At 33.8% G+C, this 17,334-nt stretch overlaps 1 protein-coding gene across 3 annotated transcripts in view; it reads left to right on the top strand.

Moving 5' to 3' along the window:
- LOC126916660 (ras-related protein Rab-37-like) overlaps nucleotides 1–17,334 on the top strand; it is a 172,181-nt gene that overhangs the window by 108,561 nt on the left and 46,286 nt on the right. The window lies entirely within an intron of this gene.

Here is a 17,334-nt window from a genome sequence, read left to right as displayed (position 1 = left end):
GGAAAGATTTCGTTTTTAGATTGTGATTGATTGGTAGTTCGAAATTTATGGTTTTATACTTTGATAGGATATTTGTGTTTTTCATTAAATTGCAGGAGAAGTAAGTAAAATACACCCCAAGCCATGAAAAATTGAAAGAAAGAATTACCTTAATTAGCAACATACTCTTTCGATAAAAGAATTTCGAAAATTTCTTACGAAATTTATTTAGAACAATTTCACTGTCATTAACTGATAATCGTCACATAGAAATTTGTATGTCTCCTCCTTTTAACACTGTAACATTTTTCTACGCGAAGTTACGGAAAACTTTTATCTTCAACTGAAATAATTCAAAATTCTTGACGAATTATAATAATTATAGTTAATAAATAATTACCTAGAGAAATTTACGTAATTATTTCTATTCTGTATGAAATATTTATAGCTTCCTAATTTAATAATCTTTCAATATAAGGATATCATATGTGAAAGCTTTTTTTTCTTTCTAAATAAAACAGCTCGATGTTCCTGCAAATATTTTTAGATTCATCAACTTAAAATTTCGCCGCTAACGATGCTTTTAAAAAATGCTTCCCGCCGTGTTTTCAGATTAAATTCTGAAAAAGAGAAAAAATGAATCGTTTCCCTTGTAATTTTGTCGATTGGACTCTACGAAGAAATGAATCTCTGTTACGATGACGTTTTGTGAATTTCTTTTGCGTATTTACGCTCAACTACCTGCGAGTCCGATTTAGGTGCCCATGATTTTCGCGAATATTTTGATAATTTTCAGTTCGTGTATTGTACGTTTGCTTTTGATGTTGCTTCGCTTTGACGTAACTCGTCATTTGACTGAAAAAGTACTGCATGAGGGTGGCCTTTGGACGTATGTGTCACAAATTCTTAATCGTTAGTGTACGTTCATGTTGCGAGCTTGTGTAATTACGAGACGCTTGTGACTGGTGTTTGTTGTTTACTTCACGAAAATTCTTGAAGAATTTTTCAAGCATGAAATACTATTTAATAAATTTTCCACGATGAACATTCGATGTTATCGTCGTAGAAAAGTATTCGTTACAGCGTTCTTCCAATTTTTATTCATACAGGGTATCACAAACACAAAGTACCTTTTAGTCACACTTAGTGCTACACTTTCATTTCATTTGCCAGGGTTTTTCAATTGTAGTCGAGTGTTTGGTATTTTTTATAACATTTAAATGGACGAAGAACAAACAGAATTCGATTGATTGACTTTTACTGTTTCTGAATTTACATTACATCATTTTTCCATTATATTTAAAATACTTGGAATAAATTTAATACCAATTTTTCAGACTTTTTCAAAACAATATAGAAAAGCTGAGAACCTTTCCACGAAGCTTTGCATACGAGTAAATTACAACTTTTATTTCAACAAAAGAAATTGTATTTCTTTCTGCCTATTTTAAAAGCATTCTTTACTTTTTTATTATTATTTATTTATTTATTTATCAGTAGAATTAGTTAGAATCGACCTAACTAAAATTATAAAAAAGTTGCCTCTGTCAATTTTCAATTCCACGCTTATACAATAGAAGTTTCTGAAGTTAATATCAATAAAACCCTCTAAAATGAATTTATAATAGAATCTCCTAAAAAATTACAGATGTCATATATCGTTTCCTATAATTATTTCGTTTTTAGCGCTGTTTATTATTATTTTCCGTCGAAAGCCTTAACAAGGGTTTTATTTCTCATCATTTTTCCTATGAAAAAGTGAACATGTTTCGGAGAAGAGAATTTTTCCGGAAATCACGAGAACTTTTTCGCTTGTCTAAAGGAATGATGATGTGGAATCGCGAAAATTTAGACCCTATCCTGCACCGGTAACGAGTTCGGTTTTTCATAAAACGCTTATCCGCAGTCCCTTCGAACGTTTTTCCCCACTTTATCGGATCGAGGAGGAAAACAGCCCTGTTTTCATCGCGGTAACGATCGAAGATATTTTCCTGGAAAACTTGCTCACCGTGATAGATTAGTGCGAAGGTATGCTCGCAAATAATTCTTCTCGTGAATGTAAATCAACCAACAATTCGTTCGTTTCCGTCGATTAAGGTCACGTTGACGACTCCAAGACGGTGCCACAGATGAATTAGGTGAAAATGAACTAACTTATACGCCGAATAAACTGTCGACGAGTGAGTTTTTTCACTGTCAGATGGGAAAATGGTGAGAAGTGAAAGCGAGAAGATAAGATGAATCTTCATAGGAGACGGCACATTCTTCGGTTTAATAATTCGCGAACGTAGCTGGCTCGTTTAAGCCGATTGTCAGTTGATTTTTATTATTTATGAAGGAAACCACTTCGGGGTCTTTTGTATTCTATGAGAAAGTGGAAATTTAGAGTAAGAAAGAAGGAGAAAAGAATAGTTAAATCAAGAGGTAGCAGAATGAGAAAATAAATGTGGAAGGATCTTCGACTTCAGAATGAGAATATTTGGGAATTAAAAGATTTTCAAGTAGGGAGTTTCAAGTTGGTGTTAAGAAAAAAAAACATTTAGGGTCATTTTAGTTAATTATGGCATTTTATTGCCGGATGGCAGGATTTGGAGATTGGGATTTTTATTTAATAAAAAGTTCCTAATTGACATGTTTCAAATTCTTTTTCGTCAAAAATCGACATATTTCTGTTTGGAATTACTTTTATGAGAAATCATCTTACTCTGAGATAACTTTTAATACGAGAAAACGATAAAAAATGTAAGAGATCTACGTACTCAAAGAAACAGAAAAAGTGCTGAAAAAGAGCTACTTTAACAACTTCAATTTAGCTTCAAGCACTCTTTGATGAGAAAGCTTCTGAAAAGAAGCAGTATCTATTGTACATATAGCGCGTACAATATGTACAGATATTTCAAATCGATAAGAAAATTAACAGAAGATTTCACAATGGCGTAATCAGAATTAAACAAATGATTTCAAACTCTTGTCCAATAATGCATACCTGTTTTTAACTCATTTCTGTGAAATTAATTAATTATCTGATTAAATAAAATATATGTAAGAATACTTCGAAATATTTCACGTCATATTTAACAATCGAGCTGTTTGAACGAATCGTTTGTAAAATGAAACAATCGCGATAATGAGACGGAATTACGCTTCTGTCGCACGAGCTGCATTCGTGTTTTAATCATTTTGCTATTATAGCCCTTGGCAAGGGAACGTTCTTGTTCGGACGTTTATTTTCCAGGGCGGGTTTTCTCGTTGTAAAAAGTGACGCGTTGAAAAGAATGAAAAATATTCCAGCTTTGTAAGCGGCTATTTTATAAAAAAAAGTCACTTCCTAAGAAAAGAGAGTCGTTGTACCGAACGTAATACACGTGGGAAGCAACTTTTTACCATATGAATTTTTATTTCAAATATTTTCTATGTCGCCGATTTAAAAAAGAATTTTTTTCTGGTTTTTTATCAAAACAACATTTAGCACGGTGAGCAAGAATTTGGTGTAGATAAGTCTGGAAATAATTCCTTTTACATTTACCTTTGGAGATTATTATACCGTGCAAAACTATTATTAATCTCAAATTATTAATTAGTACTTTATAGATGCTCATACATAATGTATATTATAATATGAAAAAATGTTCAAAGGAAAGCACCTACTCAGTAGGATGTTGAGAGAACAAAAGACATAATATATTAGGTGAAAGGAGAGAGCAGACTCAAAATTTGAAGAGAAAATTATTCATTAGAACTCGGTAACAAATTTTTAGTACACCGTAGATGATTCTGTTGTATATACATAATTCCTTCCAGATCAATTTTTGGAAATTATTATGTAGTGAAAAATTGCTGCTGATTTCAATATATTAATTAGTACACTGAAGATATTTATCCAGGATGTATATTGTAATATTGAAGAATGTAGAAAATATCCAAAGAGAAATACTCTTTAGAACATTTAGAGATTTCTAGACAAAGTTGTTCTTAATTTCTACTCTTTGAACTACTTTATTTATAAAAACATGAATTTGTATAAAGTTCACGGTACTAATAACAATATACACAATACATTAGTATATTGTAATATTCTATACATTAATACGTAATACATTCGTATACTGTAAATACATTAGATGTAGATACAGATAAAACGATTTCTTTGCGCAAAGATTTCATGTTATCGATCAACGTCGTCAGCTTCAAAAGTTGGCCCAAGTGCTCTCAAGGATATCCCTGATATCTCAGTTGTATCGTTAACCAGACGACATCGTCACTCTATCAACGTTGCAACTTTCCCTATCGGAGAACCGAATCACGTCCAGCGTGAAATCAGCCATGAATTTACCCCGACAGAAGACCACAAAAGGGTTGAAGCAACTCCCTGGCCGTGCAGTGGTGTGCACGCCCCTGTTTTCGGCCGCAAGTGCAACCCGGACCCAATTCTTTCTAGTTCACAGACACAATGTATCGATTATCCGATATAAGTTCGACGTGTGACGTCGAGGTCAGCCTGGCTCGCTGGCACATGATTAATTAAGCGCTGACGACTCCGATGTTCGACCAATAAAATTTGTCGAAGGATTGGCCGAGCTTCGATTTGAAAAACGAAACAGAGAAAGAGGAAGGATACGTCGTTTCAGGAAAAGATAGATTTCTAAGGAAGAATGGAATTTTCTTCTTTTGATTTCAGATTATCTTTATTTCGTTCGATCAGTAGGATAGAATAATAAGAATGACAAAAGGGCAGATTAATTTGAGTGGTGAGAAAGCAAATGGAATTATTTCAATGAAATACAATTTTTGATAAATATCGAAAGTGATTTATGCGAGGCAATGAAATCTTCTTCTTTTTACTGAGCGTTAGTTTTTTTTGATAAAATTGAGAGGAAATAATCGTTCGGAGACAGTATTATATAATATATAATATATAATATATAATAGAGGAATAAAATTTCTGTAATTATTTTGGGTAGCTAGTTTAGTGATGTTTTAATCGCTTTGTGGCGCTTCTGCATAAACTTAATGCGCATTACTCTGTTTGTTCCTATCTAACTGGAAACCAAACATGTTGCCGTATTATTATGGTAAAGCATGATTACTGATCGAGAATTAATTTTGTGGCAGAGTGGTGAATTAATTAACCCTTCTGCGTCCCAATAATTACCTTTCGAAGACTGCAATTTATTGTGTAATATCCCCTCGATGAAGTCGAATCAAACTCATATCGAATATTTCTTTCTTCGTGTAACAGGACGCCAAGCTCATCTTTTAAACGGCTGTTATAGCATTTTCTTACATTTCTATCAATGTCCATTAATTCTTGCAAATAACCTCGTCGAAAATCTAATACTTTTCAATTAATCACGTCTCATTATCTTTCAAAACCGTTTATCCAGTTCCCACAAATTTCTATAATTCCATCAAATAATCATATATAGATTCATCGATAATGTAACATCTTTGACAATCAGTGACACAATATCACGTTTCATCATTTTCCAAGATTATCTATCCACTGATTTCCATAAATTTTCACGATTCCACCAAATAATCACATACAGATTCATCGATAACGTATAGCTTTCCAATAACGCAAAATTAGGTCTCGTTATCTTGTAAAATTATTTATCCGTTAATACCTACAAACTTAACAAATAATTACGTCCAAAATCGGACACCTTCCAATCGTCCAGCCAATCCAAAATCATCGAAATTTCCAATAGTTTGACGCGAAACGACGCTTGAAACAATAGAATTTTCACGGCAACGTGATTTCGTCGGTGGTTCGGCTTGATAATTAATTAACTCGAAAACGATTGACGAAACACGGTCGTTCGTAATGACCAAGAGCCGACAGACAGATTCGACTTTCGTGCAATTACCATTTGATTAGAGGCTTAATTAGTCGAACGGAATGAATGCGATCCGCGTGACCGGATAGAAGCAGCGTGGGCTCCGAAAGAGGAAGCTTGCTTATTGAGAGTTGGTTCAGAAGGCCCGGATTATCGCTCTCCATGTAATTGAGATCGTGTTGTACGAGATACACATCTCGTCTACCCCTGGAAAGTCGAGTTTTCACGTTTCCCGCCGGCTTAACGCTGTATTTGTACCAACTTGTCGATGAAACTAATGCCAAGAAATTTCGATTAGATTCCTAATCTATCGTAGTTTATGTCTCGGTAACTATCCGTGTAGCTAGTTTGTAATTTGATTTCTAGAATTATTTTCAATTTATTACTTTTTTTAAATTAATCGTTTATCCTCACATCCTTCGATAAAGTTAGTGAGGTCACAGTTAAATTATTTTATTAAATACATGCTTAGTTTGTCACAGTTGCCTTATTTAGTATCGTTAGTTAGCAGGTAATTAATCAGTTGCTTAGCAAGTTGGTACGGTTTGTATGTTTCTATAAGTGGTGCAGAAAGTTCAATTCTTTTTAGAAAACAGAGATTTTTTATATTGTGTTGTATCAGTTGGAAATGATTGTACATTGTTAGATATCTTTAAGCTGCGCCTCGTCTCTTCGCATTTGGTACAGTACCGAAGTAGATATTCGATGGTATTGTTGCAGTATTCACAGAGTATTGGGTTCTATTTTCTGATAAAGTGAAAATATATGATATTGGAATGAAATTTATAGTCGAGTTTGCTTCGCGTTAATTCTTTCTGGATTTACGTAAAAACCGTACGTACCATTCTTATCTTTGTTTTTATGAGCTTTTATATCGTTTTTATGTTTAGTCTTTTTTTACTGGTTAGTTGCCCGAGAGTAGTGTTGCTCTCATTTAGGTATATTTGAAATCATACGTGAAATGGCTTTGAATTTCTTGTTTGTTGGATTAGATCAGATTACTATTATTAGGTTGTCCGAAAAGTGTCTTTCTTTTACAGACACGTCTTTTACAACGACGGATCTTTATACAAACATGAAACCTAATCTGTCAAACGTTGTGATTTTTATCTTGATAAAACAAAATGGATCATACGTAAATCGATAAAATAATATGAAACGAAAAATGTTGTGTATACATTATTTCCTTATAAAACGAAAGAAACTTTTCGAACGACCGAAATGGTGAAATATTCCTATGAAACTTGATATTATCAAATTTTATTCTATCGTCGATTGTCAATCACATCACAGGACACAACATTTTTTTTACAAGTCACATATTCAATACTATAAATATCAATACTTCGAAAATATTAACAATTAACGAGATTATCGATAGTCAAAATACTAAATCAAATAAATTATTGATAGTTAAGAGCAAGCTGCGTATTTCTATGCAAATTCATATATTCGAGAATATAATTTAACAAAATAGAACCACGGTGGAAATTTGTTTTATTTACGTTAAGTATTGCAGAAAGTATTAATACTTTGAATATTTCATATGCTTTTATACGTTCATATAACATACAGTCTGTGCAATTTTGCACTTTGAAACATCGTACAAATGCATAAGAATCCACAGTCTAGTCATGTATAATTAGAATAATCCTATGATTTTATTACACGAGCTTAAATTTAGAAAATCAAGCTTAATTAAAATTTCGTTTGACCACTAACAACAACTAAAATTTTATTTAAATTTCCTAGAATTACAGATGTACTACAATTCTCGATTCAATCTTCCCATATAAATATACAGTTCTTAACTTAAACATAACCATAATCACGCTGTTCCATCCAACTTTTGCCTAAAACAGCATCGCAAATTGTCTTTCGACAAATTTTAACCAATTTCAATCCATTGCAATAAATTTTCAATAGCTAGGCAAACCACGAACGAAGGCTACAGGACGATAATTATTTCAACTAATTACCGCGGAATCGGGCTTGTTACAAGCATCCGTGTTACGAGTAGCGTTTGAACGCGTGTAACACACGCGACTGTGGTTACTGCACGCGAATCGGCTTGTAGCTCGTTTACTTTTTCGTGAAAGTAATCGATGTACCTGTCGATTCGAGTGCCGTAATCGTTTCGTGTACCAACGACACGATTCGCTATTTAATCGCCTTAATGAGCGATATTTAATTATTTGTACGCGTTTCCAACGAGGCGAGCTTTCTAATCCATTGATTTTAAATGGGCTATTTCGACTGTTGATCGGTTATCGCTGAAAATTGCCAAGTCGTTTGTAAATTGGATGTTTACGCAAATTCGTGTTTTTATGGACACAATGAAAGAAAGTTTCTGCCATTAAATTCTCCAACGAGTTTTATATTTTGGATATTTTATGAAAGCAAAATACTTAATTTAAGGAATCGATATCGTGAGTCGTTATTATAAATTTTCATTCGTTTCACGAATATTCGATCTACCAGAAATTTCGTGTAAAAGTCCAGGACCACAACAATTCTCACGCGTTGGAAATTTAATTTTGAAACGTGCACCGATATGTTCTATTAAATTTATTGATACATCTATTGAAAACCCAGAGGTATTCTATTATCCTGTTGTGAAATGTATTAATATTTATAGAACGAAATTTCACATGTAAAATTCACATATAAAGCAGTATGTTTTAATTATTCAATATTCAAAGTAACACAGTGTACCTACTTCCATTGTTTTCCATAAAAAATAAACATCATGAAATACGTACATTAATGTTTCGCAGCTCATTTCCATAAAAATTAAAAATACCATGAAAACGAATCTGCTCCCTTTAAAATACAATATTAAATCATGTAACGTACGTTTGCAGTCACCTGTTATGTTAGTACGTCGCTTCAGTTTGCTTTTCCAAGTTTAAAATAACCATAGTACGATTTGGCCGACACGTCCAATTAAGTAGCTCCGGACAAGACCTAATTTATGCAAAGTTGATCGTGTGTTTACGTAGCGAGATAGTTCTAGCGATAGGTCGGCACGTCAAGGCGTCGCTTTTAATCGGCCTTTAATTAACTATGCCGATAGCAAACGCGTGTCTCGCGCTATGCTACGACCTGCACTCTTTGCTAGACGTATCCGGGCCATGAAATCAGAGCGGAACGTGGAAAAGGAGTCGCCTTGGAACCCTTATCGCAAGAACTTCCCGTTGCCTGATTGCTTGAGACTTAAAGAGTCGTTCACAATTGCCTGAATATAGAGACGAGGCGAAATTGCCTTTCGACGGATACCATGGTTGCCATCCTTGGGCGAGAATTGCGATTTTGTACATCGGAGGAGAAGATAAACTGAAGTAACTAAAACCAGAGATCCCATATGGCAAAATGAAAGCTACGTAGCTTTTGAATAACGTCATCATTTGGCAACGTACATAAACTTTGTAGACCGAAGGAAAACAATAAACTAGACTAAACTAAAACCAGAGATCGTAGATGGTTTGTTGGGAAATGATGACTTTTCCCTTTTGATATATCGTTTCCGGGCATACAAACGGAAAATAACAACCATAAATCATAAAAGCAGAGATTTTCGCGAGTATGTTCTGATCAGTGTTTCTAGGATTTCTTGAGAAACGACGTATCTTTGGAGGCGCGAGTTGATTGTAAAATATCAGATTACGTAACAAGTTCCCCTTTCGGTATTATTAGATAGGATTATTTCAGTAAACTATGCTTCAACATCTTAGAATCGAACCTTCAACTTCACACAAAATAGTCCAATCTGTTGCGCAATATAAGACACTGTTTATGTTCAGTTTTTGATATAACAATAGAAGAATCGAAAGATATTGTGTGTTTTAGATTTAACACGAAAGGACATAAGAAACGAGGAAAGGATTAAAATGTTATAAATTTAATGCTTATGTTTGCTGTAGTGAAATGTACGAGTAATGCGAACAACGGCAAGAATGTTAGATGTAGAGAAAGTCGTGAAATAGTTTACATGCAACTTTAGGTAGTTTGAGAATGTTAAATTAACAATACGGAGGGGAATTTCGGGGAAAATTATAATTGATATTGAAAATGACGAGTGGCAACAGACTTGTTGAAGAATTTTATACCATACGTTAATAATAAATACGTTTTACTGAAAACTGTTATGCAATTGCGTTAGTTATTAGGTAAAAGGATGAATGTAAAAATCGAACTGAAAAATTTTACGTAAAATTTTGCAGCGTGTATTTCATGTAAATGAATCTACATATTATTCAGGAATTCACATAAATTCTATAGAATTATATCACAAAGTAGCCATCATTTTATTGCAAGATATTTTGTTCTCACTGATGAGATTCTGAACTAGGGAATTTGCCGAGAACTTTAATGAAAGTCCTGCAATATGGTTGAAGTGGTCATTCGATACTCATCAAGGATCTTTCAAAGAGACGTTGGATGTGCAAAGTTAGGTAAAATTGTGGTAAAGGGTAGACGACGAATGAATAGAAAGCCATAAAACGGATATTTGTTTCATGAGCCATCAATAACTATTTCCTATCATGAGAACCCATCAAAGCTTTCTATTGAAATTTTCTCAGATATTCCCCTACTTTGTTCCTACCATATTTTGGATTTAATAGATTTCAGATTCGAGCCATTTTAACGCTAGAACTACTGTTTCTGTTAATCGTTGAATATTATTTTTTAAATGTTACATATATTTATGTCTAAGTTATGCTACTTTATAATAATCATTTTATTATACTTTATTACAGTCATTTCACATTACAGAGTGGTAGTTCTAGCGTCAGGTTGCTTTTATCAACGAATTCCTGAGATTTAATTTAAAATAAATATTCTTATGCAATTTGTAGAATTTCTCTTTGGTACAGACACGAGATTTTTTACTAGAAATCGTTCGAATTGTCAAGAATTTCAATTTCAAAGCAACAAAGCATCAAAGGAATGCTGTTCATAGACCTAATATCTTCCAGCTTACTTGTGGAACAATTTAACGCAAGTGAACAGAGTCACGCAAGATATGCAAGTTTCCTTCGTCCATCGAATTCATCAAACATTCCTATTTTCAGGAATTATCAAAAGGATACTTTTCTTAAAATGTTTATTCACTTTACTTCGAATACAACTTCAGACGGATGAATAGAACGATGATACAAGATCGATCTCTCAAATCCGACTCTTCAATGGGTCCTTTTGTACAGACCACGTGTAAAAAGCAACCTTTTAAGCTTCGTTTCAAGCTTCATTCTTTGGAAAAAAATTAAACCATTGAGAACTCGAACTTCTCGTTAAATCTCAATATATTTAACTTGTCATTCGATTACATAGAAAAATTCAATAAACAATTTTATTACTTTATTTGACAGCCATTATTATACAATTCTCGAAAAAAATTCTAGATACATTTTCAATTTGATTATTATGATTCCGTTTGGAAAATTAAATATTACCTGTTTTTCTTATTACTGTTATTTGTTAGAATAAATTTGGGTTAAAATAACGATTTTTTTTTTATTTTCATTGTCTTTCGGTTCTAGCAAAGAAATGGAAAGAAAATGTTGAAAGTTTTCAATTCAACCTAACCACCACGTTCGTTCGTTTCTTAATTTAATACTTCAAGTAATCTTCGATATTCATTTCATTCAATTATTGCGAACCTGATTGTAATTCTGGTTTCAATTCTGATTCCACTGTGCACAAAGCTTTATTCCTGCATACAGTCGAGGAAACGGTACGGGCATAGAACTATGCACAGTCGGATACACTCTTATCCTTCTTTTGTGCTCTGTCACAAGAGAGAAAACGCCGCGTATCACGCGACAGACCAGTGAATCGTTCATCAGACACGTTCTCTACAGTATGAACGGCGAGCTGGTAAAACGACGAACTAGGCAACCGTTTCCCATCGAAGATTAACTTTCCCGTAATTATTTCGCCCATTATCCTTATTTAAAAGCTAATAAATTAAAAGCTTCCTTCCTGTTGGAAGCTATGATCGCTTCACGAAAGGGTGATTTATATTCCTTAGAATTTCTATAGCTATTTTTATATTTGTTTCTTAATAAAACAAACACTGATACTCGGTTACTAGGTAATAGGAGATGTGATAAAATAAATAAAATTTAAAAGCAGATAAAAAATTCTATACTCTGCTGCTACATGTTAATCAAAAATTTCTAAGACAAAGTTCATAAATTTTCAAGCATAGTCGAAAGAAACTGGAAGATAAAGTAAAATCGCGGGAACTTTGTTGGAATTTCCGGAAGTTTGGCTGGGCGCAAGCTACCTGGCTACGGTGTCAGAAAATAACTCGAAGCGAACCAGCTGCTAACATTTACGCAGTGAATTACTCTGCCGATAAAACAACTTACGATCTTCCCCGGTCGCGAAGCTGATCCGTATCGTTTTCCAGAAATAAGAGAGAAATGTTTCTCTATGGTCGGCTAACGTTATCCTGTATCGAGAACTTGGTTTGTTTCGTCACATTGCGATTTGATGAGAAAGTTGTTTAATCGTTTGAGCAAACTACAATCGTGCAACAGTATTGCTTTCTGAATAAGAAGGAGAAAGACGACTAAAATTTCGTTTGGAGAAATATTACACTTCTTTATGTATTCCACTAATTTCTTTTTTAATTAATTAAAGAACTAACGATACATATTCTATGCTCTAGATCTATTTCATTTTATTTTATTTATCGTGTTTTGTATTTATACGAATAAATGCTCGTATATGTTTCAATGATAATTTACACAATTTTGAGTTTTCCTAAAAATTTACAATTTTTAAACGGGTGGAGCATGTGTTATCTTGCTACGCAACCTCTTGACCCGTAGTCAAGAGCGCTATTTTATCGGTGCATTTATGCGAGACATTTAATATGCAAGTTTTAATTTTATACGACCATTGTGTGCTTCGATCCACCGCTCTTCAATGCGTCGCACTCGAATATTATTTAACAGTTGGAAAAAGTTCCGCGAAACGCTGGGCAAGTGCCACGTTATTTGTGCTTATTCCATGCGTACGATTCGGGACGATCGCCGGTTTATTATTATTACATGTTTTAAATTTTCCACAGGTATGTTAAAGTGGATGAAAGTTTGAAACATAGAAAATTATATTATTTTATGGATAGATAGTTTTCCTAACGAATCTTGAAAACTTGAAATTATAAAAGTTTCAAAGGATCCGAATATTTTAATCTCAAAATTCTCCTATTTCTAAACTTTCGAATTTCTTAACTTTTTAATTTGTTAATTTTCATGCCCCTGAATTTTCAAATCTCTAATATTACATTAATATTATATAATAATTAATAACAAACACTAAAAGTACAGTGGATACTTTGTAGAAGGTTCTAAATAATCGTTTCGACATGATGTTTAAAAACTTGAAGCAATGAGCAGTGAATTAAGCGATTGCACTCGAAGCAGTTTTTCGAAAAGCAATTTCGTTAGTGCTTTCTACAGTTAACGAAGCTGTCGCAAACATGTTTGTCGCGGCGGAAGTTTACATGAAAAAGGTAGAATAAAGATAAATGCAAATGCGTTCTCTGAAGGATACTTATTTACGAACAAAATATATCATGAACTTTAAATTATTGTGCTGTTTTATAGACTCTGAAGTAGCGCAATTTCTCGCTTCAACTTTCCACCATTAATATTCTTCTTACTCTAATCTGGGATTACTAACTAATAAACAACACGTTTAGTGGCACACAGAACTTTCCCCTACTTTTCTTTGAAAGCCAATATTAACATTCTACAGCCACCTGAGTCCACCTTAGTTTATTACATTTACTTCCCAACAAACTCAACCCTTTGCTATACTATATATCATTTATATATTCGTTTACCATTACACAAACAACAACAAACCTCTACAAACATCGTCCCACAACAGAAACCACATCGTGTCACTTCGATCAGTGTCATCCCACAAGGGTTTCTTCACAAAGGAAAATCATGAAATACAAGGGAAAAAAGCTGATATCTATACGTTTACATGGACATTATCATGCAACCCCTGTACGCGATCAGCGATGCAGGGATCAACTTCCGCGCAGCCCTTGCTTCGCAAGATGAAAGCGCTTCGATCTTGCTTCCACTCGTTGAGCTCCTAAGGGTGCGAGAGCAAGGGTGCCGTGTCGTCGACCTTGTTGTTTGTTAGACCATCGACCATCGACAGACATGCATTTTATAATTCAGTCTACTTTTTATTAAGTAGGTATCGTTGAATCTAAATTTTCACGCTCGAAGAGCCATAATTTTCATTTTTCTTAGATTACGCTTTTTTTATTCTTCTATGCGGAATTTTATTGGTTATTGTTCCATATTGATTTTAATAGAAATCAAGAAGATTCTGAGCTGTTTATTGTAGACCATGGACGTTTATGAAAGTTTATTCTTCATGGCAACAACTTGATAGGAATTTGCTTCGCTTATTTTTATATTTATAATTAGATGTTATAACAAGTTCTGTATTTACATTGGATATTTTATACGCAATGGTTACAGGAAGTATTTGTACACCATTGTATATAATACATATTATAGCATTTCCATAGTATTCTATTAAGTTTCTATCAAGTATGTTAAGTTTCATACCATTCGTCAGTGCTTTCAAATAACGAGAGTTTAATACTACGAAAGTGAAATGTGGGAATTGATAAGAAAACGCTTCAATGGAAAATAATGATATGTACATTTGTGCAGGTATTTGCCTGTATTTCCTGTATAGTCGCTGTATTTCCGCGTGTTTAGTGAATCTTTTTTACCTTTCAATTTCTCGACGAGTATTTAAAACTTGCTTCAATGAAGATAAAGATTCGTCAATTTGTCTGCAGCAGGTAAATTTCTCAAAGAATCTGATCGTGGCCCAAGTGAAATTCCCTTTTTTAATTTTCTAAGCGAACAACTCAAATTCTAACAAATTCGAAGTACACGAAACATGACTGTGCGCGTGGCTTCGAAATCCACTCGGTCTGTAGAATTTAAAGGCCACTTTCAGTGCAGACACCATGGCGACAGCCTGTAAACACGATCAGATTGGAATCGATGATAAAATTTGGAATTCCAAGCGCCACGAAAACGTGGACGCTCCGTTCTTTCGTAAAACGAGTCGTCGACCGACGAGACAAAGTAGCTGACAACGTCTATGCGGAGGTAGTTGACATTTACGAGGGGTGTCTGGTGCAGAATTGTGTTCGAGAGAAGCAGATTCTTGCGGAGAAGTCAGCAGAAAGTTTCCGATTACTCTGACCGTGGTCGAAGCGGTAAATACTGGGAACAGAGTTGATTTTGTGGATAGAGCGGAGTATTTAAACATAAATGAAACTGTCGAAAATGATAAAGAGCCGTGTTTGATGCTTTTTCACTTGAGTAAAGATTAAAGATTGATAAAGATTACTGTGACGAGTTTAGGAAGAGTTTTTGCACGAGGTTTAAATTCTGGTGTTCAACGTTATGCGGGTTTAAAATGGTTCCATTGTACAGTCGTAAATAATTTATATGAAATGTGATATTTATCCCATTTATAGAAATATTTACTTCTGACAATTTAACTGAAATTACTTGTTGTTCACGCATCTCGAATATATTTTTGCCTAAAGCTCTACGTGTTCTTTGAATTCATATCATAGTTATTTATAAATATCTTAACGGTTTAAAAATGTACAGCAGGATATCTTCTATGAGTTAAAACGAAATATTATTATAATATTTATATGTTTGTAATTATATATCATAACCATAAAATATATCAATTTTTGAATTTTACATATCTAACCCTGAACTCTTTCCACTGAAATCTAAATCAACAAAGTTTCATTCATTATTTTCTTGTAATTCTTGCAAATAGTTTCTACAAACATCCGCTATGTTTCTTGTAATGTGAACAGCGGTCAATAGATATCATCCATTTAACGTAAAGTTCTAAAACTGTAAAGGAGAAGCCTCTAATCTACAACCTGTAACCTGTTAATTCGCTACTATCAATTGCTAAATTATTATGCGGAAAACTTTTCAATATTACAATATTATACAATTATGACATTATATAACATAATATAATACTTGTACACAAACAAAAGGTTTATTAATATCTCAAAACAGCAATGCACATTATAGTCCATAGTCGTTTATCGTTCTATCATTTACGCTCTAATATTTTTACTGAAACCAAATCCACGTGCACCTCGATCGTACAATTACTGGAAACATTGCTTCCTTCAAAGCTTTATAGCTCATGATTTAATAGAGCGAGCTTAAATCATCATTTCCAATACGAATTCCAGCAGAATGTTTTGGCACCGTTGGAGGTTCGCTTCGCTCCGAATTAACTTCTTGGAAAGTGTATGTAAAACGATCGCGAAGCATTTCTTCTCTTATTAGATCTCGAATCTGTATAGACGCGACCTAAATTCCGCCACGAATTTGGCCGTTCCTTCGCGAATGAAACAATCGTATCTCGATGAGATCGCATATGCTCGCCGGGAATCGGAAATTACGCGCACCTCAAACAGTTAGGATCGAATCTACAACAGTGGGTTTTCAACTATTAAGGCATCTCTCGAGAAATTTCCACGCTTCTTCCTGGCAGAAGTGCGATACCAGCCAAAGGATCGTTTCAATTTCAGAGTTGATCAGAAATTATAGGGTTGAAGATGAGCTGTTGCGAAAGCGCTGAACACGCTTGCCATGGAGCAAGGAACTGTCGTTAGAAGTTTGCGATTATGGTAATGCAGGGAATCTGGTTTCGCTTGGTTTGGAACACTCGAATATTTGATAAGATGTGTTTTATCGGCGGCTTTCGTGAGAAAGAATTTTTAAGCTTCAAACGTATACTTTTATAACTTACATAGGACCATTGTGTTTTCTTCGTTACAAGGAAATTTCGGTTTATAATTAATTAAAACGGAGCAAAATTTTCCTGTGAAACTTTTGAACAAGCAATTCGAAAAGCTCGATAAACTTGATCTGTGAACGAGAATAAAGGTAGTTTATTAATAATTAATAAGTACTAATAACTAAAGTAATTTATGTAGCTCATTTCTTTTCTTTAAATACTCTACTTTTCATTGATGTTATATTTTAGTTTGAATCTTGTAGTTTAATATTTTATCTTGTCATCTTCAATATCACTTTCAATGTACAATATACAATACACTGTATTTACATTATACAGTGTAATACATTAGAACATATTCCAACGTGAAACTTCTTACAAATAAACCAAACAATCTCATAATACATTGTTCAATCAATTATTTCCAATTCAACTACTTTATCACAACTCCTACTTTTCTCATTTTTATCTACTTTTATTTACAACAACAATTTTTTACTTTTATCTATTGGGTTTACCGAAAATCTTAATTATCATCGCGACGCAGAAGGCGTCGAAGTGCACAAGCATCATCAACGTTCACGAGGCAGTGGCTCGATTACGCGATTGCCCTCGGACGTGATTACGCGGTCTGCAATTAATTAACGACCTCTCCGTGAAACGC

The sequence above is a fragment of the Bombus affinis genome, chromosome 5 (assembly GCF_024516045.1).
Source record: "Bombus affinis isolate iyBomAffi1 chromosome 5, iyBomAffi1.2, whole genome shotgun sequence".
Lineage (NCBI taxonomy): Eukaryota > Metazoa > Arthropoda > Insecta > Hymenoptera > Apidae > Bombus > Bombus affinis.
The sequence above is the reverse complement of the archived record's forward strand: the minus strand, read 5'-3'. Positions and strand labels throughout refer to the sequence as shown.